We start from the raw sequence: 26,177 nt of genomic DNA on the forward strand, positions 1-26,177 counted from the left end.
CTGAATTGCCAATATGAAATTATGACATTAAAACAAGTAAATCGCCCTGGCCGGTTTGGCTCAGCGGTTAGCGCGTCGGCCTGCGGTCCGGAGAGACCGGGGTTTGTCCCTGGCCCTGGTTGGTCGTGCGGGTGGCAGCCACTCGATGTGTACCTTTCACTTCGATGTTTCCCCCTCTCTCTCTCTTCCTCTCTCTCCCTCCCACTCTATCTGTGCAAAAAATGGAAAAATGTCCTCGGGTGAGGATAAAAAAACAAACAAACAACAAACAAACAAACAAGTAAACCAACAAATAGAACAGAGTATTGCAATACAATTTCAGGGGAAAAAAAAGGTGGGGCATTTTAACATCCAAAATATTGAAAGGATCCAATTTCAAAATAAATGATCATTCTTTACATTGAAATGAGAGGGAGGATGAGAGAAAGAGATTGATTTGTGGAAATGTCACTAATTTGTAATTACTTGTTTCACTTTTCCACGTTATTTTTCTGTATCTCCGGGCTGTTGAGAACTTTTACCTGTGGACCAGTTGTCTGCGGACCAGTGCTTGCAAAGCACAGACAGAATCGAGTTGTCTTTATTCCTCAATAAGAATACTGCCAACTTCTTTCTATATATTGACACAAAAGTAAAATGAAATAACGGATGTTACAAATATCTGAAAAATACATAATGAATGTTAAAAAAAAAAAAAATGTGGATGAATCTCTTGGCCCCTTCCTTGAATTAATACAGTTAAGGAATTCATTGACCACTTATTAGCTGTATAAACTTGGGGGAATAAATGAATGTGTCTGTAGCTATAGACCCTTATCCTTGGAATTTATGAATGTTTCCTTTTATGAAAAAATAGTCTTTGAATATGTGATTGAGTTAAGGATCTTGAGATATGGAGATTAACCTGAATTATCCTTGTAGGCCCTAAATAAAAGCACAAGTATTCTTACAAGAAGGAGGAAGGAGATTTCAGACACACACACACACAGAGAAGGCAGAGAGAGAGTTACAGATGCTGGCCTTGGGGACTAGTGGTTTGAGGTCAGCAGCCAAAGAATGGAGAAAGCCACCAGAGCTGAAAAAGGCAAGGAACAGCTTCTCCTCAGAGAAACCAGAGGGGGGCAGTCCTCCCAAAACCTTGATTTTGACCCAGTGATACTGATTTCAGGCTCTGGACTCTAGAATTGTGAAAGGGAAAAAAAAAATTTCTGTTGTTTTAAACCTCTACTTTTGTAGTAATCTGTTATAGCAGCCAAAGAAAACCAGTGCAAGTGTCTTAAAATAATTAAATGGGTTAGTCATATTTGTGTCTCAAAGAAAGGGGGTAGGATAATCAAAAGTGGAAGGATAATCAACTTTCTACAAGGAAAACTACCCAAGGCTAGAATATTTTCATTATGATTCATGCACATCTTTGTTTTCAAAACAAATTTTCAATTAAGAGATGTCAAGGCTGAACACAGACCTTCCCCTTCTGCCTGAATCTGCTGACAAGGCCAGACACAGACCATTGCCCTGCATCTCTTGCTAACTTCCCATTCTTTGCTTCCAGAGAAATTAACTAAAATGAGAACTCTGTCCCCCTGAAACTACCACAGAGACAAACATTTTTTATTTAGTTAACTTAAGGAGACATCCTCCCCTTGTGAAACCATGGCAACTTGATCCTCCACTTGTAGCTTGCTTACCTGTAAAAGTTTAAGGCAGCCACCTTGCTGACACACTCCCCCTGTGAGTTGGCATACTTGCCCTATTGCAATCACCTGAATAAAATCAACTTGATTGCCTGACGTATTTTGATTTTAATGGACGTTATTTATTAAAATAAAATTTGTAATTAGAGGGATCTGTTTCAAAGGGCTCTGCTACTGAATTAGCAGCTTTTCAAAATAAGGTTGATATAGTGGTTTAACAATTATTCTTGGCACCTCTTGGAGATTGAGTCTGCGCTCCCTGCCTGTTGCCCTACCCTCATTATAGGTATCAATCACTTTGTTCTACATTGCAAGAGAGACCAGGAAAACCTATTATAACCCTTTCCAGATGCATTTTAAAATATCAGCATAATTAAATCACAAGTGTAATTATTAGGCAAGCAGAAATTCTAACAGCAAGAATAACCTAGACATCAAAATTACAACGAAACTGCAGAACGGCCATTGTTCAGAACTACTTGAAATCTGGCTGAATGGAAGTCCTACAATGAGGGATTTTAGAAGAAGCCACATCAAGATTGGTAGGAGGGGTTGAAATGTGGAATGAGCAGTTCCTAAACCCATGTGTGGCATATAAAAATTGAGAGGGATATCTTGATGTCCTAGCTGCAGAGGTCACCCCTGAGGACCAAAGGGTCCCAGTCCCGCACCAGGCTGCCCAGCCCAAGGATACAGTGCCAGGAAGAGAAGTCCCATAACTTCTATTTGTAAAAACCAGTAGGGGTTGTGGATGAATGAGATGGTGTTCCCTGGAGTCCCAGGAAGTTCCTCTTACAGGGCCCATGCACAGACTTACTAGGATTCCTTCTGAGCCCCAGCCCTGGGGCAGCAGTTTCAAAGGAACTAGGTGGATTTGGAGAGGAATTTAATTGTCTGGCATCAAGACTAGAATTGGAGGGGGGGGGGGCAGCTTTTTGCCAAACAAAAGTTCTTGGAAAGGCCATTGCTCCTTTTCTGAAACCTCCTCCCCCACAGAGTGCACAGGAAGATGCCATATCTGAGTCTCCATAAACCTGGCTTACGCTGTTTGCCATACCCTGGTCATTCCCTGTGACCCCCACCCCACCCAACTTACAGGTCCACCAAAGCTGTTTCCATTGGCTTTTGCTTACAAATGGCCTATCTTAGCTCATGCTTTAGACTTTCCTAAAATCTCTCAAACAAGCAGCACCTGGCTTCAGCAAGCCTCACAGCTCTCACTAAGTGGACCCCAGGCCTGGCACCAGCAGCAGCCGGCCTTGGTGTGCAGTTTGGACTCACCTGGGCAATTATAATCCCAGCACATGTAGCAGCCATCTGCAGATTATTTATGCCAGGTGGCCATGGGCAGAACACAGGTACTGGCTGAACTTAACCTGAACCTCCTGGGAGGCCCCAGAGCCTACACACCCTGCTTCAGACCACATAGAAGCACCACCCAACCACCTCTACTAGTGACACACTCAAGGGGTGGACCTAACAGTCTCCAGAGCTCTGCTGAACTAAGTCCTGCTCTGTACGGGGGGCCCTGCACAGCTGATCCTCCACTGTGGTTGGTGGTTGCAGCTGAATGGCCTGGGAGTAAATCCCACCCATTGATGTGCCAACAGCAATCAAGGCTCAACTACAACAGGATGGTGTATACAGCCCACATGAGGTGGGTGGCAGGAGGGCACCTGGAGGGCCCAGCTTGGGCGACTGGTGAGGCTGTGCCACAGGACCCTACAGAACACCTACTACATAACACCACTCTATGAAACCTGAGAGACATAGCGTTCTACCTAATACATAGGAAAAAACACGAGGAGGCTGCCAAAACGAGGAGACAAAGAAATTTACCAAATGAAAGAACAGAACAAAACTTCAGAAAAAGAACTAAACAAAATGGAGGAAAGCAATCTACTAGGTACAGAATTCAAATCACTAGTTATAAGGATGCTCAAGAAACTTAGTGAGAACTACAACAGCACAAAAATGGACATAGAAACCATAAAAAAGGACCAGTCAGAAACGAAGGATACACTAACTAAAATGAATAATTTACAGGGAATCAAGAGTAAAGTAGATGAAACCAAGAATCAAATCAGAAATTTGGAACATAGGAAAGCTAAAAACACCCAATCAGAACAGCAAAAAGAAAAAAGAATACCCCCCAAAATTAAGATAGTGTCAAGAGCCATTGGGACAAATTCAAGCATACCAACGTTTACATTAGGGGGTGCTGGAACAAGAATAGAGAGAGCAAAAAACTGAAAACCTGTTTGAAAATACAATGACAGAAAACTTCCCTAACCTGGTAAAGGAAGTAGACACACAAGTCCAGGAAACACAGAGTTCTAACCAAAACGAACCCAAAGAGGCCTACACCAAAATATATCATTATTAAAATGTAAAAGCTTAAAGACAAAGAGAAAAATTTAAAAGAAGCAAGAGAAAAGCAGTTAGTTTCTATAAGGGAGCTCCCATAAGACTATCAGCTGAATTCTCAACAGAAGCATTTCATACCAGAAAAGAGTGACAAGAAATATCCAAAGTGATGAAAAGCAAGGCCCTACAAACAAGATTACTCTATCCAGCAAAACTATCATTTAGAATCAAGAGAGAGCCTGGCTGGTGTAGTTCAGTGGTTGAGTGTCAACCCATGCACCAAGAGATGGCCAGTTTCATCCTGGTCAGGGCATATGCCCATGCTGTGGGCCAGTCCCCAAGTGAGGGGCATGCAGGAGGTGACCATTCGATGTTCTCTCTCATCGATGTTTCTATCTCTCTCTCTCTCCCTTATTCTCTCTCTCTAAAATCAATAAAGAATAAAAAAAAAATTAAAAATAAAGAATCAAGAGAGAGAGAGAGAGTTCCCAGAAAAGAAAAAGCTAAAGGAGTTCATCACTACCAAACCAGTATTACATGAAATGTTAAAGGGTTTTCTTTAAGAAGAAGAAGAAAAAATAATAAAAATATGAACAATAAAATGGCAATAAATAAATATCTATCAACATTTGAATCTAAAACAAAATAAATTAACTAGCTGAACAGAAACAGACTCATAGATACAGAGAACATTTTGAAGGTTTTCGGATGGGAGGGGTTTTGGGGGGATGGGTGAAAAAGGTGAAAGGTTTTAGAAGTACAAATTGGTTGTTACAGAATAGTCATGGGGATATAAAGTCCAGTATAGGGAATATAGTCAATATTTTAATAATTATGCATGGTATCAGGTATGCGATTTATTGGATAATTACTTAGTAGGCTATATAATGTCTAAGCACTGGCGTGTACACCTGAAACTAATATAATATGTATGTCAACTGTAATTGAAAATTAAAAAAAAAAAACGATTACAAATAAACTGAAAAAATAAAAGAACAACCTGCAACACATTTAAAAACAAACAAAGCACTTTTCCAGGTCTCTCTGCTTATTTATTAGAGAGAAGAAGGGGGTCATAAGTTAAAAAGCAAGTACATTTTATTTTAAAAGGTAAAATTGGAATTACTTAAGAGAAGAAGCAATATGTATCTTGGAATAATGGATCAGATTAATGTATGTGTTTGTACATTTTCACAGTAACCTTATATGCTGCTTACTTTTTGCTTTGCTGTTATTCCCCCAAATGCATATGACTATTATTTTTTAAAAATCAATAAGATTTCTGAAGAGATAATAAAAATGCAATCACATCTCTGCATCCTCTAAATCCTGTGTTCCAGGAAAGCAGATGTGAGGGTTGATACCCGATGGAAAAAGCAGCCATTTGGTTCAGAGACCTCAGAAACAATCACATCTGTAATATATTATGGCAGGGCTGCCTCTTCTTGAAAAATACCTCAAGAGTGAGAAACAATGCTGTGGGGGAAGCCAATCTTTTCAGATGGCTCCATGCATTGATGAATTTTAGCCAAGGTGACAATGATATGTGGTCTCTGTGACCAATACAGCAGGAAATAAATGTCTTAAAAACAACAACAACAACAAAAAAAAACTCCCAACAATTAATTCAAGTCTGCAAATGCAAAACAATGGATATGGAGTAATACCAAATAAGGATTTCACAAAGTATTGCCTAGTTCAGTGTTAATTTGTGAAAGCTGGCAGAATCTTCTCTCCTCTGCTGTAGGACCTATTTTCTGCTCATTCTCTCCTATCATCGTCCCTCTGCAAGCCCATGCTGCTAAACAAACCCCCCCTGGTCAGACGTGTGAGCGAGTGTGATACAAGAAACCGAGCGTGAGGCCTCAGGGCTAATTAGAAGCCAACGTTGCTTTTCATTTCCTCCGTACAGATTTTTTTAAAATGCTTTTTACATCTAAGAGTTGGAAACATTGCAAAATATATTTATATCAAATATTAAAGCTCAATTCCTAAATTAAAAAGGATTGCATAAGTTAATCCTTACTACACTAGTGATATGAGGCACGTTTATGAGCTGAAGAAAAATGTGTTGGAGCAGGAACATGCAATCCTTTCTCTATGTCTTGTCAGTGTTATTGCTTGAACAATATTGCTGAGACTATCTATCCATTTTAGAGTAATTTGAACATATTCCAAACTGAACATTTTACATTCCTTTAAGCTCTTTATCTGTTTCAAGTCTAGCAGAGGTAAGATAATTTTCTAAATGGCCTTGCAGGATTCCAGAAGTTACGATCAATATGTGGAACCCGTGAATATATGTAAGATATAGTGCATGTCTAATACAAACCTAGGAAAATTCATTATGGTTCAGGCAATTTGAATATTAAAATTACTAAGCAAGATTTTTTTGGAGGTGAAGCTGGTAAATATTAACAACCGTAATGTTTTGAAAGAAGTCAGTATTTATCACTAGTCAGAGTATTCTGGGTAAATTTAAAGAAACCAAGAAGCAAGTGTTTCCATAACTTCAAAGAGTGTTTTCACTTTTTTTCCTAAGGCTGGAAGAAGACAGCAGAATTAGCTTCTTTCTAGTGGGAATTCACAGACGGAAACAGTAAGGTTCCTGCCTCAAGATTACTCATCCCCTGTATTACTCAGCTTGTGACCATCATGATCCTTGTGCAGGAGTCAGAGATATGTTTAAGCAGGATTGTGTCTCTAGAAAACACATAAACATGGGCCAGGACAGTTCAAGGCATGTGCAATTGTAAAATGGCACTTACCAGTTTTCCAAGTAACTTTTAAAAAGTAACCTATTACTAATTTAGGAGATTTGACAAGTATATATTAGGTACATATAATATTCTTCTCACCAAGCCTGGTTCTTGCTTTCAAAATGTTCTATGTAATATATTTTTCAAATGTTTTTACTTTTGAAAAATATGATTATTATAAAACGTGTACAAATAAGAAGACTCAGATGTGAAGTGAGTTGCAAAAGTGCATTCAATGGGGAAGAAGAATTGGGGTTATAACCCAGGAATTCTGAGTTTCAATCTAATGTGTTTTTTTCTACTAAAACATTGTGTCACTAATTTGTAAAAGTTTCAAAAATATATCATCAAGTTCAACAAATGATACAGTCAAACCTCAGCTCTGGAGCATCTCCCATTTTAAACGATTCAATTCTCAACCAAGTTGTTCAAGGAAAAAAATGTCCCAGTCTTCAACTAAAACTTTGACTCTGGACCTGACACCCTTTCATGCTGATACATCAGCATCACAAAAAGCACCTCTCAGGCCAAAAACAAAGGAGAGAATGTGTGAGTGTGAGTCCGTTTACTGCTCAACCGTCTGTTGTTAACATCTCAGGAAATTGTGCTGTGAATATTTTCCTGTTCTTTTTCTTTTTTTCTTTTGTTTCTGGCAAAGTGGATGATTAGTACAATTTCAAAAATAAAGAGGCCATCAGGAGAGCTGATGTTGCCAAGGGTGTGAAAGGCTCAAGAAACAATGATCACCAGCAATTGAAGAGCTAGAAAAACTATTGCTGATTTGGATAAATGAAAAGCAGTTAGGTTAGCTGGTGGCAGCATTTGGAGACAGTGATATGCGAAAAAGCCAAGATGCCGCATTCAGACCTCCCGAAAGACACCCCTGGGACCCCTGGGACCCCTGGGACGAGTTCTGAAAGTGATTCATTTAAGGCTAGTAGGGGGGTGGTTCAATAAATTTAAGAATATAAGTGTTTGTTCATAGATTAAACAGTACATTAGACTTGTACTGTATATAAGAAAGGTTAAAACAATCATTTGGGGGTCTGGAATGGATTAATTCAATTTATATTATTTCTAATGGGAATAAAAATGATTTGATTTTCAAACAAATTGCTTCTTGAACAGCCTTCCAGAACAAATGAATTTCAAGAACGGAGGTTCCGCTGTATTTAGAATAGAATGGTTTAAAAGTCCTCATATAGCCCTGGCCAGTTTGGCTCAGCGGTTAGAGCGTCGGCCTGCGGTACAGAGAGACCCGGGTTCGGTTCCCACTAAGGGCACGTACTTCGGTTGCAGTTTGTCCCCGGCCCTGGTTGGTCGTGCGGGTGGCAGCCACTCGATGTGTCCCTTCACGTCGATGTTTCTCTCTCTCTCTCCCTTCCTCTCTCTCCCTCCCACTCTATCTGTACAAAAAATGGAAAAATATCCTCGGGTGAAGATAAAAAAAAAAAAAAGTCCTCATATAGATGATATTAAATATTTAGAAAATATTGAGAAGGATAATACATTTAGAAATAAAATTTTTATTTAAAAATTAGCAAGTGAGGCAAGGAATCTATTTCAGGAATAATAAACATGTTTCATATTTTATGTAGTATAGACTGTAAAGCCTAGGCAAAAGGAAACATTGAGAAGGTTTTAAAAACTTAAGAAAAATCATCTAAACAAGAAACCCCTATTATATCATTATGATATTCAAAGGGAGGGACCTGGAGAGTATTATGCTAAGCAAAACAAGCCAAGCAGAGAAAGACAAATATCACATGATCTCACTTATATGTGGAATATAATGAACTAAACAAACTGCTGAACAAAATTGACCCAGAGACATAGAGGTGGGGTACAGACTGACAAACCTCAGATGAGAGGGTGTTGGAGGGGGAAGAGATAAACCACAGAATTTACATGCATGTATGCATGACCAATGGACATAGACAACAAAGTTGGGGACGGGGTGGGGGTATGGGGAGGAGGGTGTCAATGGGGGGAAAAGGAGAAACATCTGTAACAAAAACAAATGAATAAAAATAAGTAAAAAAATAAAAATAAAAATAAATCTATGCATTCAGAATTTTTTAAATGTTAATATACAGGGAAGAAAAACTGAGAAATTGAAACATGTTTATGGGTGATTAAGTATTCAATAAAAGCTGAGGTCTCTTATCAGAGCATAATGTACACAGCACCTCAGATGTAACTTTTTAAAAAATACATGTTTTCATTGATTTTTTTTTTGAGAGAGAGAGAGCGAGAAACATTGGTCAGCTGCCTCCTGCACACCCCCTACCGGGGATCAAGCCCACAACCCAGACATGTGCCCTCCGACCGGGAATCTAAACGGGACCTCTCAGTTCATGGGTGGATTCTCAATCCACTGAGCCACACAGGCCAGGCTCAGATGTAACTTTTGAGAGATGATAAGATGAAGAATTATTTCACCAAGAATAATTTATCTAAGATGCATAGTTCTGCAATAAAATTGAGCTAAGAAGACTATAGCTTTGTTCTAAAAACCTTATTTTAACTTCAACAAGTGGTGTCTGAAAATATCATGGCTGGAAACACAAGAAGATCATTTGTTAAAAATTGAGAGGTAAGTATTCACACTTCATTACAAAATGATAAATATAAAAATAAGCTTTTATTACAAACATTTTACTTTTTAAAAAGAGCTCAAAAATTGCTAAGGTGGCATTAGATGAAGTAGAGGGGCTGAGTTTAATTTCCCTTCAAAATAAAGTTCTTTCTTTCTCTCTTCTTTTTGTGTACATGATATTATGGCTGCTGTGAAACTATTCCCACATTTAGATTATTCATTCATTTATACATAAAAAATGCACAGGTCATCAGACTGGAGCCTTGCTTATGTCATTGCCGCAGTGCACAACGGGTGGTTAGCACGGCTGGGATCCTTAGACACTCAAAAACTCAATGAGGCCTTAAACAACACTGTAGAAAAACAAATTCCAGGATGCAAACCGCTGAAAACTTGGTAGGCATATGAGCATGTTAGTACGTGAAGCACATCACATTGGGTGAAATCAAGGAGCCATTTCCGGCAAAAGTTTCTCAAAAACTTAAGAAAAATCATCATTTCTGCCTCTGGCAGTGGCCATAGGAAAGCGCAGATATTAGCTTAGGAAACCCCATAATGTCAGCTTCAAATGTGTGCCTGACAAAGTACTATGCTCAGTAATGCAATGGCTAAGCAGTCATTCCATAAACAATTATTGATCCCCACTACATATATTTATATCACTATGTTAAATATTATTGATTATCAGGGATAAATTAGGAAGGAAGGAAAATTTAAAAGACAGATCAAAGAAGGTGTTTTTCCTTCAAGAAACTAATTCAGTAGGAGTGAATGCCAGAATTGTATCTCAAAGGTTACTTAAATTTTTATAAAAATAAAAAAAAATTGGAAAAATTTTTAATAGGGACAGTCTTAATTAATTATAGTATAGCTATGTGAATATATGATATAAAATTTTAAAGTGTGTCTAAAGTAAATTTTAATAAAATATGATTTGTACCCTATAAAATGCTGACTTTTCTCTAAAAGTTGTATGATCTTTGCAAATTACTTATTTTCTCTGTGCTTCAGTTTACACATATGAAAAGGAAGGTAATAGTTTCTACTCTATATAAGTTTATAAGTTCATGTAGGTAGTTCATTTTGCAAAGCACATACTAAGGAATCAACAAATATTTTCCTTTTTTATAGTACTCCTACAATCTTGTAAAAATGTCCATGACAAACAAGTATTACTTTTCTAATATACAGAAAAATATTCAAACTTGATGTTTGTGACTCGTCTTACACCTTATGAACAGGAACATGAAACAAATTATTGTTACTGTAATATAAATGTTCAAAGTATTAAATCCTTCTTAAAGAAATGGGGGGGGGGGGGCCTACAAGGTTAAGGAGTTGTAACAGTGTATGCATTTTTACCCATCTTAAGATCGAAATTTAAGACGTGTGAAGCGACAGAATAGTAAGGGTATGAAGAAGCTGGGGACGGTCTGTGTGGTTCATCTGTGTAACTTGCTCGGTACTGTTGTAATAAGATTTGGGATTGTAATGGACCATCACTGACACGGGGCAGCGTGGACCTGCGCGCTGAGGAGGAGGTGAAAACAGACACTGCAGTGATTAGGAATTTTGTTCCAGTTGTAAAGAATGTGTCTCTAGCTGGCGGTCTAACCGTTTACAGTTTTAGTGGAAGCAGCCAGTTTAGGCAAGTTTGGGTGGGAAACTATGTCAGGAAGTTGGTTGAGATGAGATTAAAGCAGGCTTGTGAGACATAGCATTACAAGCAGCAGGACTAGAAATCATTGTCATTTTAACTACCTGATGAGTGAGGTCAGAGACAGAGAAAATACAAAGGACGCTGTTATTGTCCCTAGGGAAGAGACGAGAAGTGTTAGATAGCGTTTCTCAATGTTCCGGGAAGCAAAATTGTCTAGTAGCCAAGCAGCCGTGCTGATCAGCACCCGCACTCCGGTGTATTCTGCCAATAAGGAAGCAGTGAGCCAGATGGATTTCAGCAGTTTAGTATCCACTGTGTCACAGGAAGCATGAGCTGCATGTCCCAATGGGTTTCCCCGTCCCCATGTCCCACGGGGAGGATGTGAAGCAGGACCAGGTGAATAACGCTCAGCAGTAGATCTAAGGCACAGCTGGGAACCCCTGGCGTAGGAAACCCCCAATTTATACAAGAAACCTAAGCAAGGAGGCATTATCCTTAGCACCCTGTTAAGGAAACATACCTGCTTCTTACCAAGAGAGAGAAACTATCTTTGGTTTCAAGACCGTTGACTATGTAACCCTCCTCGTGAGCAGCCCGGTCACAAAGCCTATAGAAGTGTCTTGGAGCACTGCCTCCCCACAGTGGGGGAACACGATTTTGAAAAGGCATTTTTATTTATCTTTTTTGTTAATGGGAAAATGATGAAGAACTACATGTGAGTGTATAATACAATCATATTTCTACATCAGAGAGTAAAAATAAATGATCTTGTCAAGAATGATATGTGAGCAGTTGCTCGTATGTCAAATATCCAAACACTACATGCCTAGCATATCCAAACAATTTAGTCACTAGGCATATCTTTTGAGATAGGTGCACAGAAATTCTTAGCGGAATGTAAATTTATGTTTACGACTACAGTTTACCCTATCTGGATTTCGTTAGGATTTTGTTTGTGTCAATTCACCACTTTTAATGACTCGTCACATTTTATAGCACATAAAACCTTTATGGCACATAATGTGATTCTTCCGTTAATCTGATTCATATCCCTTTCCCAAAAGTCAGGTTTTCTTTCTTTTTCCAACTTTCAACAAATATTTTTTTCCTTGCAATGACTTATTTCAGTATGGTAACTTTTTATGAAGCAACAGTGTCCAATGCAAAGTTTCAGAGTTGCTTTACACTTAGGTCTTACTGTGCAAAAAAAAATGGTCCCATGATGAAAACTTTCCCTTGGAAGCATTTATAAAGCAGAGAAGATGATGTTAGGTATGGAAAATGAGAGGTGCATTCTTTGCTTTCTGGATAGGTACTAAATTAAAATTAATTATTAATTTAACTCACTGGAGATGGTGGGTATTTTAAGGAGAGTGAGAATGAGAATGGATTTAATTCACTCATTTGATGTTTATTGAGTGTTTTGTACAGTCTTAGCCTTCTCTAATGTTTTTTGTAGAATTGTACGAAAATAATAACTCTTGGTATATACTCTCAAGGAGTGTTCAGTCTAGTGAGAGAAACAGGGGGAAAGCCCTTCTAGTAGAGCATGTAAACTGTTACAGGTTAATCACACAGGGACATACTGAGTCTCTTTCTAAGTTTATGCAAAGTTGTACCAGGGAAACAGGATAAGAGCTTGGCCTGGAGGCATGAAGAGAGATAAGACAGTTTGCAAGGGATGACAAAAAGAATGGTATGTCACATTGAAAGAAATATGTGAAGCCCTGGCTGGTTTGGCTCAGCGGTTGCAGCATCGACCTGCGGTACAGAGAGACCCGGGTTCGGTTCCCGCTAAGGGCACGTACCTCGGTTGCAGTTTGTCCCTGGCCCTGGTTGGTTGTGCGGGTGGCAGCCACTCGATGTGTCCCTTCACATCGATGTTTCTCTCTCTCTCTCTTCCTCTCTCTCCCTCCCGCTCTATCTAAACAAAAAATGGAAAAATGTCCTCGAGTGAGGATTAAAAAAAAAAGAAAGAAAGAAAGAAATATGTGAAGAAAATGTGCCCCATTAAGGAAAACCAAGAATGTGTGTAAGTGGTGGGGCAGGGACTACAAACTGAGGGAATCATAGGAAAAGGAGAGGATTTGAGACGACCAGGTTAGTGGGCCTTGGATAACTCGCTGCAGAGAGTTTAGGTTTTATTTTATAGAGATGATATAAATCAACAAGAAACCTGCAACTCCTGTTCTAATCAGGGTCATTCAAAGTTTATGTGAGAAGATATTGGGAGGAGACAAAATTGGATGCAAGACATGACTGTAGTTGATAGTAAGGCATTCGAAATGAGAATGGTGAAAAAATAAAAAATTGAGACATATTTCCAAAATTGATAGTCTTTGGTAACTGGTTGGTTGGAGAATTAGTATAGAAAATGGAAGTAAGAAAGTCCATGAGATTTGGAGCTCAAAATAGAAATATATTAGTATTTTGGGAAGACTGACTATGAATTGAAGGGTATGAATAAAAGAGCTTAAAGGTCATTCAAATGTCTATCCAGATGCCATTTCGCGTTCTGTGAAGTAGAGAGCTTTATTAAGCATGAATGTGTATTAGTAACTTCAGTGGTAGATCTGAACCTAGAATACACATATAGACAGTCTGATTCTTGTCCCTCCTTGCACTTAACCAGTGAATTTGCAAATCAACAACCTGGAGTATAAAACGTCTTGGCAGTTTTTCTAGTAGGATTGTGAGGCTAATTATCAGTAAAATCGATGTTTCGAACACCAGACATATTCTGCTTTTTCTCCCTCCTTCATATTTGTTCATATATTTTGATGATGCACATTGAAATTAATTTTATGAGATACATACTGGTGGTTGTGGAGGTAGCTGATTCAGCCCAGTAGAAGTTAAAACATTTGGAGGCTGAAAACAAACCCCTATGTCCTTGATTTCAGATATTTTTTCTTTTTTCTTTTTTTTTATCCTCACCCGAGGATATTTTTCCATTTTTTGTACAGATAGAGTGGGGGGGGAAGAGAGAGGAAGGGAGAAAGAGAGAGAAACATCGACGTGAAAGGGACACATTGAGTGGCTGCCACCCGCACGACCAACCAGGGCCGGGGACAAACTGCAACCGAGGTACATGCCCTTAGCGGGAACCGAACCCGGGTCTCTCCGGACCGCAGGCCGACGCTCTAACCGCTGAGCCAAACCGGCCAGGGCCAGATATTTTTTCTTAAAGTTACTCAGAGCTCATCAGAAAAAAGCAAATATCTCCTTGCAACCACTAGAAATGAGGTTTTTTATACACATCAATTACGCATGAGGTACCATTGTATTGGGCAGTGAAGCTAACAATAATATTGTTGAAGCTAACAATAATAAAATGATTTGTCAAACTTATGCACTAAAGACAAATATCAAAATACTAAAAAATTTAATTCATTTTCTCCCAAATACCTAAAGCTAAATTCCTGATTAAATTGTTTATCATAAGCAGTCATTTTTAAAATGTCTTTTAACAAGCACAAAGACAATAGAGAAAATGCTTTCAGAAAAAAAATTGAGAGCAGCATTGGCTATGAGAACTCAAAATTGATGTTCTTTAGAAATCCTTTCACTTAATTAATGGAAATGACTTTGTGATAAAATTATAAAAATAATAGAGATCCACTAATGTCCTTTTCATAAGGTTGCTGAGGTGTTCTGATCTAATTATGGCTATATGACTATATTTCCATTTTAATTAAGCAAGTAGTTAAAAACGAAACAACAAAAAATATGATGTAAAAAAATAACACTAAAACTTTACTCTCTCATTTTCAACTTATGAAATGTATATGGTTCAGAAAATATTGCTGAATAGTAATTAATGTTGCTTCCAAATTGCAGCTGTCAGAACAGTGTAGAAATTCTGCCATATTTCAATGCAAACCTCTCCTATTGTGCTCCCCTGTTGTGCTAAGTTGTAACTGCCAAAAGCCATCTGGGACTTTTTGCTGAACAAAACATTTCAGCTTTTTGGGTCAATGAAGAAGTCAGTTGGAAACAGGAGAAGAATTTCTCCAATGGTACAGTTGAAAGGAACAGGACTCTTTTTCATTAAGTATTCATTTCACACTACTGGGAAAAAGATCATTCATGTGTTTGAGAAAAATAATTATCCTCTCAAGCCTTAGGGTCACATATTCCTCAGAATTAGAGAGTAGTGATTCCTACTGGACCTCCCAGAAGTATTTTTAAATAAACCTTTCTTGACTGTATTTTTCATTCCTATGTCAATATACTGATTAAGCATCTATCTCTATCTTATGGCGGGTTTTATAACAAAAAGTCGAAATATAAATAAATAAATAAATAAATAAATATCCTAACTTTAAGACTCATATTCCATTAAGCAAGATAGACATATAATACCAATCATCTGTAAGTGCTCTATTATAAAATTATCTACAGAATGTAGAAATTTGGTACAAAAAGGGAGTGATAGAAGAGGAAGAAATGTGGTGTAAAAGTTTTACTGAGAGAGAAGAATAACCAAATTAAAACTTAACACGGGATAAGTTAGAATTGGCTTAAATATAATAATAGGTAACAGTATTAGTTACTGACTATATTCATGGCATAGTACTAAATGTTTTCCATGTATTAATTACCTCATTTATACCTAACAAAAACCCTTAAGGTAGAAATTATTATTATTAATTATTTTTTAAATGTTTTTTTAATTGATTTTTTAGAGAGAGAGGAAGGGAGAGAAATACAGAAACAGCAATGTGAGAGAGATACATCTATTGGCTCCGTCTTGCATGCCCCCTACCTGGGATCAGACCCACAACCCGGGCATGTGTCTTGACTGGGAACTGAACCAGCGACCTCTTGGTACATAGTGTGACACTGAACCACTGAGCCACAACAGCCAGGCTTATTATTATTACTATTATCATCCTCCTCCTCCTCATCATCATCATCATTATCATCATTATCATTATCAACATCATTCCTCCATTTTCAAGATGGGGAACTGGAGACAGAGTTTAGAACATTGCCCAAGGTAGTATAGGTAGCATGGGACTAGATGACAAGCATCCAGCTTCTAACCACCACATTATACTCTGCCTCCCATAGCAGAGCATTTCGGACAGAAGTCACATGCAAAGGCTAGAAAATGGGGCACATCATGTCCTCAGAAAGCTGTAAGTTTTCAGCATGACTAGAACAAAATGCTTTACTTGGGACAGGGACAAATTGTAGATTTGACAGAGTGACTAGAAACCACATACACCATGACTATGGAGAATATCATGGAGAAATATAATAATAATGCAGAAGACCAGACAGAAGTTCATTACAATATTCAAGATAAGAGGATCATGGCAGTCTGAAATATAGCTGATTAATTTTATTTTTTCTCTATTGATTTAGAGAGAGAGGAAGGGAGAGGGAGAGAGAGATAGAAACATCAATGAGAGAGAAATTGATTGGCTGCCTCCTGCATGCCCCCCACTGGGGATTGGACCCACAACTTGGGCATGTGCCCTGACCGAGAATCAAACCAGTGACCTCTTGGTGCATGGGTCGATGCTCAACCACTGAGCCACACCAGCCAGGCTGAAATATAGCTGATTAATGAGGCTTAAGAAACAAGACAGGGTTAGTAAAATGTGGCAAAAGAGTGCGCAGAATGTTGAGATTTGGATTGTATGTGTTAAATAAAGTAGACTAAAATGCTTCGCATTTTATAATCTGGGTTTATAATCTGAGAAATTGGTAAAAAGTAATGCCACAAAACAGATCACAAGGAAGAGAGATCCATTCCCAGGAATCAGATGCCTCACATCCTGTCTTTGGGGCTCTCATCTGCATTTCAGAGATGTACATGCCTAAAGGACATTTATGAAATCATCACTTAGTCATCAGAGATTTCTCTAAGACAGACAGGCCACTTTTGGCAACCACGAATCATTTGATAGTTTTTTGCCTGGGGAAAAAACAAACAAAACAAAGCTTCCTTCGTTCTGACCCCATGCACTGCTGCAGGAACAATCTAATGTCATGGGTTTGTTCTTCAGATAGGAAAAATCCAATAGGTGGTTTTTAAATCACATGGCAACCATTTTGTGAGACAATCAAAGTGTTTCACCAATATGATCTCACCAATAGTCACATCATCTCACTGAGGTGAATCAAAAGACAATGTATCCCTATTTTTTAAGGTAAAAAGAGGTTAAGTGACCCCACTGGAGAGCTGGAAATAGACGGTTCCTAGCATCCGCTCTGTGTGAGAACAGGGTGCCTGCCAATGACTATGGAACAGAATATAGGCTGGAGATTCTTTGTATTTTCACTTTACATAATTTATACTGGAGTCTTCGTTTACCAGTATTAAATGGGCTTAGAATGAAACCAGCTGTTTTTGTTTTTGTTTTTGTTTTTTTGGTTTTTCAAGAGAAGTAGCTGGGCAGGAAATGAAATTGTTAAAAACCTGCTACTACCAGGTATGAATTTGTTTACAAATACTAATGAAAATCGATCCGCCTAGAAGATGTTAAAAACATTATTTTTCCCTACAAATAAGCAAATATCAGCAAGAACCAAGCTCAAGTTATCATGGAATTATTATAAGAATTAAATAACATTGTGTCTGTAAGTTTGTAGAACAGAGTTCAGAAAACCTAAAATATGACCTTTCTTTTTCCAGTAGGTTAAGCACTGTGGATAGAAATTGGTTGCCCAAAAGAATATTACCAAATTATCTGATGTTCTCTGGAATTCCCAAATCTCACTTTTATTTATTTATTTTTATTTATTTATTTATTTATTTAATCCTCATCCGAGGACATTTTTCTATTTTTTGTACAGACAGAGTGGGAGGGAGAGAGAGGAAGAGAGAGAGAGGGAAACATCGATGTGAAGGGACACATCGAGTGGCTGCCACCCGCATGACCAACCAGGGCCGGGGACAAACTGCAACCGAGGTACATGCCCTTAGCGGGAACCGAACCCGGGCCTCTCCGGACCGCAGGTGGACGCTCTAACCGCTGAGCCAAACAGGCCAGGGCACACTTTTATTTATTTATTTATTTATTTATTTATTTATTTATTTATTTATTTTAATTTAATTAATTTATTTATTTTTGTTACAGATGTGTCTCCTTTTTCCCCCACTGATTCCTCCCTCCCCCTCCCTCACTGCCCTGTCCCCTGCTTTGTTGTCCATGTCCATTGTTCATGCATACATGCATATAAGTTCTGTGGTTTATCTCTCCCCCCCACCCACTCTTCTGAGGATTGTCAGTCTGTACCCCACTTCCACGTCTCTGGGACTACCCCATTCCTCACTGTTATGTTCATTATATTCCACAAATAAGTGAGATCATATAATACTTGTCTTTCTCTGTTTGGCTTGTTTCACTTAGGATGACACTTTCCAGGTCCCTTCATGTCCTCTCAAAGGATAAGAGATCTTTCTTGCTTACAGCTGCATAATACTCCATTGTGTATATGTACCACTGCTTTTTTATCCATTCGTCTACTGATGGACACTTGGGCTGTTTCCAGATCTTAGCTATTGTAAATAGTGCTGCTATGAACATAGGGGTACATGTATTCTTTCTGATTGGTGTTTCAGGCTTCTTAGGGTATATTCCTAGAAGTGGGATCACTGGATCAAATGGAAGTTCAATTTTTAATTTTTTGAGGTAACACCATATTGTTTTCCATAGTGGCTGCACCAGTCTGCATTCCCACCAGCAGTGTACTAGAGTCCCCTTTTCTCCACAACCTCACCAACACTTGTTTGATGATTTGTTGATGGCGGCCATTCTGACAGGTGTGAGGTGATACCTCATTGTTGTTTTAATTTGCATCTCTCTGATGATTAGTGATGTTGAGCATTTCTTCATATGTCTTTTGGCCATTTGTATGTCCTGTTTGGAGAGGTGTCTATTCAGCTCCTCTGCCCATTTTTTAATTGGGTTCTTTGTCTTCCTTTTGTTGAGTTGTATGAGCACTCTATATATATTGGAGATTAACCCCTTATCTGATGTATCATTGGCAATTATGCTCTCCTCTATGGTGGGTCGCCTTTCCATTTTGATGATTGTTTCTTTTGCTGTGCTGAAGCTTTTGAGTTTGATGTAGTCCCATGTGTTCATTTTCTCCTTTGTTTCTGTTGCCTTAGGTGATGTATCAGTGAAAATTCTGCTGCGTATGATGTCTGAAATTTTGTTGCCTACAAATCTCAATTTCAGTCTGTGGTAGATATATATATGGCTAGTTGGATATAGCAGGATCATTATAAATTCATCCTGTCATTGAATTTCACCCAGAAAGTGGATTAGAAGTTCTACAACTGGATAAACCATTTTCTGAGCTGAGAGAACATTTGCAGTCTTATGACTGCACATGGAGAAATAGAGGACCATAGCCACACTCCATGAATTGTAATTACAACTAAATATTTAGCACAGGGAAATAGTGAAACAAATGAGTGAATACTTAAAATGTATAAGGAAAAAGAGGTCTTCACTTCAGGGATTTGATTTGACAAGGGATTCTAAAGAATCAATGGGGGCTCCCGGATAAAGAGAAATTTGAAGAAGCCATTAAAAATCTAAACACAGCAATGACCATTCAGAGTCCAATCGATATTAAAGAATGATTGCTGCATAAATATCAGCAAACAGAGTCCATCCTTTTGGGTTTCAGCTTATGCCTTCAAGAACTTTGTTGCCAAGGAGGACCACGGATACTTACCTGTTTGTGGCACCATTTCCTATATGACTACCTATTTGGGTGCATATATAAAACCCAAAATGTGTGCCATGTTGAAGACAAGAAGGATGCTTCTGCTGTGAATATTCATGTTGACAAAATGCTGCAGTCCATAGGCCAGGCAACAGAGGCCATTTCAGAGAAAGAATTAAAATTATTCTGCAGGAATGCTTCATGTCTCTGAGTTTTAAGATGCTGATCCTTAACTAAAGAATATGGTTTGGACACAATTAACAAGGATGGAATTATTTCCAGTGTGGCATTCCAGATAATGAGATAGTGTTGCACTTAATGTTTCGAGCTATTAATAGATTTCATAAACAACATGGTAGACACATCCAGGGGTGTCTAATTAACACTCTGAAAAAATGTAGGCATGCCTGTTCTGACTGCCTTTCTTCATGAGTATGGGTTCTCTGTGATGGTGAAAGATGGGGATGTTCATAAGTTGTGCTGATACGGAACTGTTGAGCCATAACACAGTTACCACTGAACATGTAGTTTTTAATAACACATTTATAACACCATGTCATAAGCTTTAGCAAGTTCCCAGTTATAAAATATGCACCCTACATTGTGTGTTACTGATTAAAATTGTAATAATTGTCTTCAGATTGTGCTCTCGTTTATAAAACCCTCTCTAGGGAGAGCTGTTAGAAATAATAGAATGTCCTTCCGTAGATAATTGGATAAAGAGGATGTGGTACGTATTTGCAATGGAAAACTAACCAGCCATAAGAAAAGAAGAAATACTGCCATTGCAACAACATGGGTGGACCTTGAGAATATCATGCTAAGTGAAATAAGTCAGTCAGAAAGAGTTAGGTACCATATGATTTCACTCATATGTTTGAGATAAAATATAAAGTAACAAATAAACAAAGAAGAAAAACAAACAAAAGCAGACACAGACAACAGTGTGGCGGTTACCAGAGGGAAGGGGGATTGGGTCCGGGAGAGAGTAAAGGGGGAAGGGAGCCAGACGTGGTGACAAGATGACGGGCTCTGGGCGGTGGGTACACAGTGCAGTACACAGACCATGTATCATGGAAATGCACACTTGAAACCTATGTAATCTTATTAACCAATATCACCCCAATAAATTTAATTTTAAAAATTGTTCTTTCCTTAACAAACTTTTTTTTTTCATTTGTAAAAAGATAAAAATGCATTTCAAGTGATTTTGTCACCTAATGACACAGAAAGGATTGGCGCTGTCCTATATGCTTCATTGTGTCCAGGTAGACAATTTGGATGAAAACCTGAAGACCATTTACCCGACGATAAAATGCAGTAATGGTGGGGGGAAAGGAGAAATTATCACGTTCTTTATTGACTCACTCTGTCTTTGCTTGACTTTTTGAATCCTGCCTTCAGTAGATTTTCATCCTATACTCTTTGTTCTCAGTGTTCTTGGCAAGTCCCTCCTTACATCCTCGACATCAAAAAATTGGAGTGCCCAGGGTCTTCTCTTTTTTTAATCCTCACCCGAGGATATTTTTCCATTTCTGTTTAGATAGAGTGGGAGGGAGGGAGAGGAAGAGAGAGAGAGAGAAACATTGACATGAGAGGGACACACTGAGTGGTTGCCTCCTGCATGACCCCAATCAGGGCTGGGTAAAACCACAACCGAGGTACATGCCCTTGGCTGGAATCGAACCCGCAACTCATTGATCCATGGGCTGACGCTCTAACCACTGAACCAAACCAGTCACAGCTGGGGCTTCATTTTTATGCACTTTTCTCCCTTCTCTCTACATGCGTCCATTAGGTGATGTAATACAATTGCTTCACTTGGTGGACCACCTCAAATGGACTGAATCCAGGCACAGATTTTAAGCCCTTTCTCCTCCCAGCATTCTTGGCACACCACGTAACTGCCTACACACGGTGGTGGTGTACTGTCAACTGGTTAACATTTCCCACAATTTTCTCCTCTGTATATCTGTATATTTCCAGGTCAGGGCTGATCACAGGGAAAAAAACATCTTTGGAAGGAAAGCAATGGCCGTAAGCACTCAGCATCGAAGCAGGGTGCCTAATCTGCTGGCTTACCTTGTAGATATGGAAGGTCACAGCATCCAGGCCTCTCTGGCTGACATGTTCTCTTTTCAGCTTCTCTGGTTTGGGGCCAAGCACATAATGTATCTCTGTAGCAGAGAGATCCAACTTCTGCAAGCCAGTCCTCATTACTGAGGTTGGCGGGAGGAAGAGAAATATATGTTTCCAGAGTGTTCTCACAGGTTCCATTTTGTCACTGTAAATTGTTGCATGCCGCTTGGGGTTTGTTCTGCACTGCTAGCTCTGACTCAGTTTCCGTTTTCTCCCCGCCTGCCAACCCCCTGCTAGACAGTGATTTCCTTGTTGGGGTATAGCTTTCCAAAATATTCTTCATCGGTTGCAACAATTTGGGAAGTCTAATCTCTATACTAAACCCTTCTTCCATATAATTGCTACTGGTTCTGATGCCCTAATGGAATCCTAATAAATCTAGTACTTCACACTCAATACCTACTTGTCCTCTTAAATGCAGTACACCTACAACCCAAATCCTGATATTCTTTTCTATCACAGTCTTCTCCAACATGTTTATGGCAACGTTACCCTTCTCCCAGGTAAAGCCAAAAATCTTGGGGTTACTCCCTCTATTTCACACACACTAATGTTCTGTAATTCAGGAATTACTGTCAGTTCTCCCTTTCAATATATCTAAAAGCCAAATTCCCATCCCCTACCTGGCCCCCCATTCTGTCCCAAGTAAATTACATCACACTGGGATGATTGTATCAGCCTGCAAATGTGTCTTCCAGCATCGATTCCTGCTCCCAAATCTATTCCCAACCCACCACACAGAGTAAGGCTGTTAGAAAAGAACTAAGATGATGTTACATCTCAGTTCAGAGCCTCCTAATGGTCCCATCTCTCTGAGAGCCAGAGCGAAAGTTCTACCTCGGATTCCAAAGGTTCTGCCTTCCCTGGTGCCACCATGATTTCTGTATCTTCTTATTCATGCTTTTCCCTTCTGGCTAACCCCTTCTATCCATATCGACGCTGTCCTCACGCGAAGCTTCCTCTGGCTCAAGGTGCTCCTGCTGGCTTCTCCTTCTGCCCGCAAGGTTTTGCTAAAGCCGATGACATGCCCCTCCTTACTTTCCAGATTTTATTTTTTCTTGAAACCTCCCAGAGCAACGACTTTAAAATGTTAGCCCTATTTCCTCACAAAATATCTTCTTTCTCGACTATGTATTTTAATTTTCAGCACTTAATGCTAATTAAAATACTATACCTATATTTTAATTATATATTTTATGTGTCATCTACCAGATGGTACATTTGATGAGGGTAAAGATACTGGTTGTTTTGCCCAGTAGTGTCACCTAAGTCCACAGTACAGTGTCTGCCAGCTAGCAGGCCCTTGGTAAATACTGTTGGATTGATGAAGGAATACTAATGTTAGAATTAATACAGCCACCTAAATCCTGAATAAAAATAGCTGCTAGCCAGCATAGTTCCATGAAAAGACTTGTGTCATTTTGTCTGTCATGTCAATAAAATTTATAAGATTTAACTCATTTTGATTTTTACAAATAGAATTTCATATGGTTCAACTTATATTTAAAATAAGATTCTAATAAATACATGGCAATGTGGGCAAATCTCCTGTGAATAATGTTCGTGGTTGTTTTGTTGGGCATTTTTTCTCAGTTGCTTTTTACTTATAAAGTTTACCAACATAGTTCCCAAGTTCTGAAACATACATATGAAGTGGGTATCAGTAAGTGGAGAGAGAAATGGGCGAGCAAACGCTCAGAACCCAGCCCCTGTCCTGCAGCCGCCCCACTGTGCCTGCGCGCGGGTTAATACGGCGTTCAGAGCTGCGAGGTGCAGAGTTCGCTCTGGCACCCGAGTGCTTTTACAGCGTCCTGAAAGGTGATAATTAAAGATCTATTTTTATTCTATTGTAAAAATACAATAAAAAGATCAATGTCATCTTCTGAAATTTTTGAAATATTGAGTCCAGTTTTCATTATCCCTTTGTAATTCACTCTTGAATACTTGTCCACTAAGTGGATCATATTATTTAATATTGAACAAAACTCTATAATTTGTCTCTTTGATAGGGATAAAAAAGAAAATAAAAGGGAGTTTTACCCTTTATCATTCAGCAGAAAATGATCACCAGGGAGTATGACCCTCATCAACAATACCTTTAAAATAATAGTCACACCTACATTTTCCCCATTATTTACTTTCAATATACCTTAACAATAATGTGTGTTCATTATATCCAGCCTATTTCTACAAGAGTAGAAAAAATGTTCAAGTAAGATAACAATAAGAAAGAAAAAAAAATCCACGCATAGGAGTCAATGAGGTATGAGAAAAGAGAAAAAGTGTCCTTAAAATTGGAGAAGCAGTTCTAGATGGTATATTGAATGGTAATGAAAAAAAAAAAGATGATAAATGGATAAATGGCAGAAAGAAAGAAAGAAAGAAAGAAAGAAAGAAAGAAAGAAAGAAAGAAAGAAAGAAAGAAAGAAAGAAAGAAAGAAAGAAAGAGAGAAAGAGAGAGAGAGAAATAGAGAAAGAAGAAAGAGTGAAAGAAGAAAGAGAAAGAAAGAAAGAAAGAAAGAAAGAAAGAAAGAAAGAAAGAAAGAAAGAAAGAAAGAAAGAAAGAAAGATATTGATCTCCTATGATGTGGTCAGCCAAGTGTTAGGTTTTTTTTCCCTGACAAACCTATTATGCACCTGAATAAACTAAAGGTGATAAACTTATCCAAGCTCTTATGTGTATTAGTTATATAATATTCATATTTTATATATTCATACTCTGTCACAGACATCATTTGAGAAATTTTTAGATATTGCAAATAATAAGCAATGAAAGTTAATTTAGAACACATCTCTGTTTGATATACATTTCATGCTCTGTTGAGTAAATTATATCATAATCATATTTAGGCAAATGAAAATGTTTTAATAATAACCAGATAAATATTTATTACTTATTATCAAATAGACTCTTCTCTATTTGAAAAGTTTAAAATTTACTAGTTTGGCCCTGGCCGGTTTGGCTCAGCGGTTAGAGCATCCACCTGCGGTCCGGAGAGACCTGGGTTCGGTTCCCGCTAAGGGCACGTACCTCGGTTGCAGTTTGTCCCCGGCCCTGGTTGGTCGTGCGGGTGGCAGCCACTTCACATCGATGTTTCCCTCTTTCTCTCTTCCTCTCTCTCCCTCCCACTCTGTCTGTGCAAAAAATGGAAAAATGTCCTCGGGTGAGGATAAAAAATAAAAAAATAAAATAAAAATTTACTAGTTTGAAAATGTGGTTAAGAAGATATGGTTTATATTATCTATCTTCCAAGATTAAATGAAATTAACATAAGCCATTTAAAAGCTGTTTGTATCTGTAAATCATCACAATTCTAAGAAGGGTGACACATTACCTCTAATGAAACTCTTGACCTCAGAGAGAAACGTGTCTCCTCAGAATACAATTCCTTCAATAGTAATTTCTGTCATTCACAAATTTCAGAACTCTTTGTTTTATTAATTTTACTTTGTTGTTGACAGTATTACACATCTCCCATTTTGTCCCTTCTTGCTTCCCTCCACCCAAGCCCACCCCACCTTGGCCTTCCCCATGCTATTGTCTGTGTCCAGGGCTTATGCATATATACATTATGTTCTTTCATTAGTCTCTTCCTGTCCCCTCCCCGCCAACACTCTCCCCCAAAGTATGTTATTCAGTTCCATGGATCCATACCTCTGGACCTATTTTGTTCGTCAGTTTATTTTGTTCTTTAGATTCCACTTATAAGTGAGATCATGTGATATTTGTCTTTCACTGACTTATTTCACTTAACAGAACAGTCTCCAGGTCTATCCATGCTGTCTGGAAGGGTAGGAGATCCTTCTTTTTTATAATTGTATAGTACTCCATTGTGTAAATGTACCACATTTTTTTATCTGCTCATCTACTGATGGGCACTTGAGCTGTTTCCAGATCTTAGCTATTGTAAATAGCATTCCTGTGAACATAGGGGTGCATAGATTCTTTCTGATTGGTGTTTCAGGATTCATAGGATATATTCCCAGAAGTGGGATCACTGGGTCAAATGGCAGATCCATTTTTTATTTTTTGAGGAAGCTCCATACTGCTTTCCACAGTGGCTGCTCTAGTCTGCATTCCCACCAGCAGTGTATAGAGTCCCCTTTTCTCCGCATCCCCGCCAGCACTTGTTGTTTGATGATTTGTTGATGGCTGCCATTCTGACAGGTGTGAGGTGATACCTCGTTGTATGTTTCATTAATTTTTGATGGAAATTTCTTGCCTGTCTTGGCTACCCCAAAAGTTATTACAGAATCAAACC

General features: G+C 38.5%; 1 pseudogene; it reads left to right on the top strand.

Annotated features, from left to right (window-relative positions):
* Nucleotides 1–17,610: 17,610 nt before the first annotated feature.
* On the top strand, nucleotides 17,611–20,281 carry LOC118628639 (annotated as a pseudogene).
* Nucleotides 20,282–26,177: the final 5,896 nt, after the last annotated feature.

Source organism: Molossus molossus, unplaced genomic scaffold (genome assembly GCF_014108415.1).
Source record: "Molossus molossus isolate mMolMol1 unplaced genomic scaffold, mMolMol1.p scaffold_m16_p_13, whole genome shotgun sequence".
In the NCBI taxonomy this organism is placed as follows: Eukaryota; Metazoa; Chordata; class Mammalia; order Chiroptera; family Molossidae; genus Molossus; species Molossus molossus.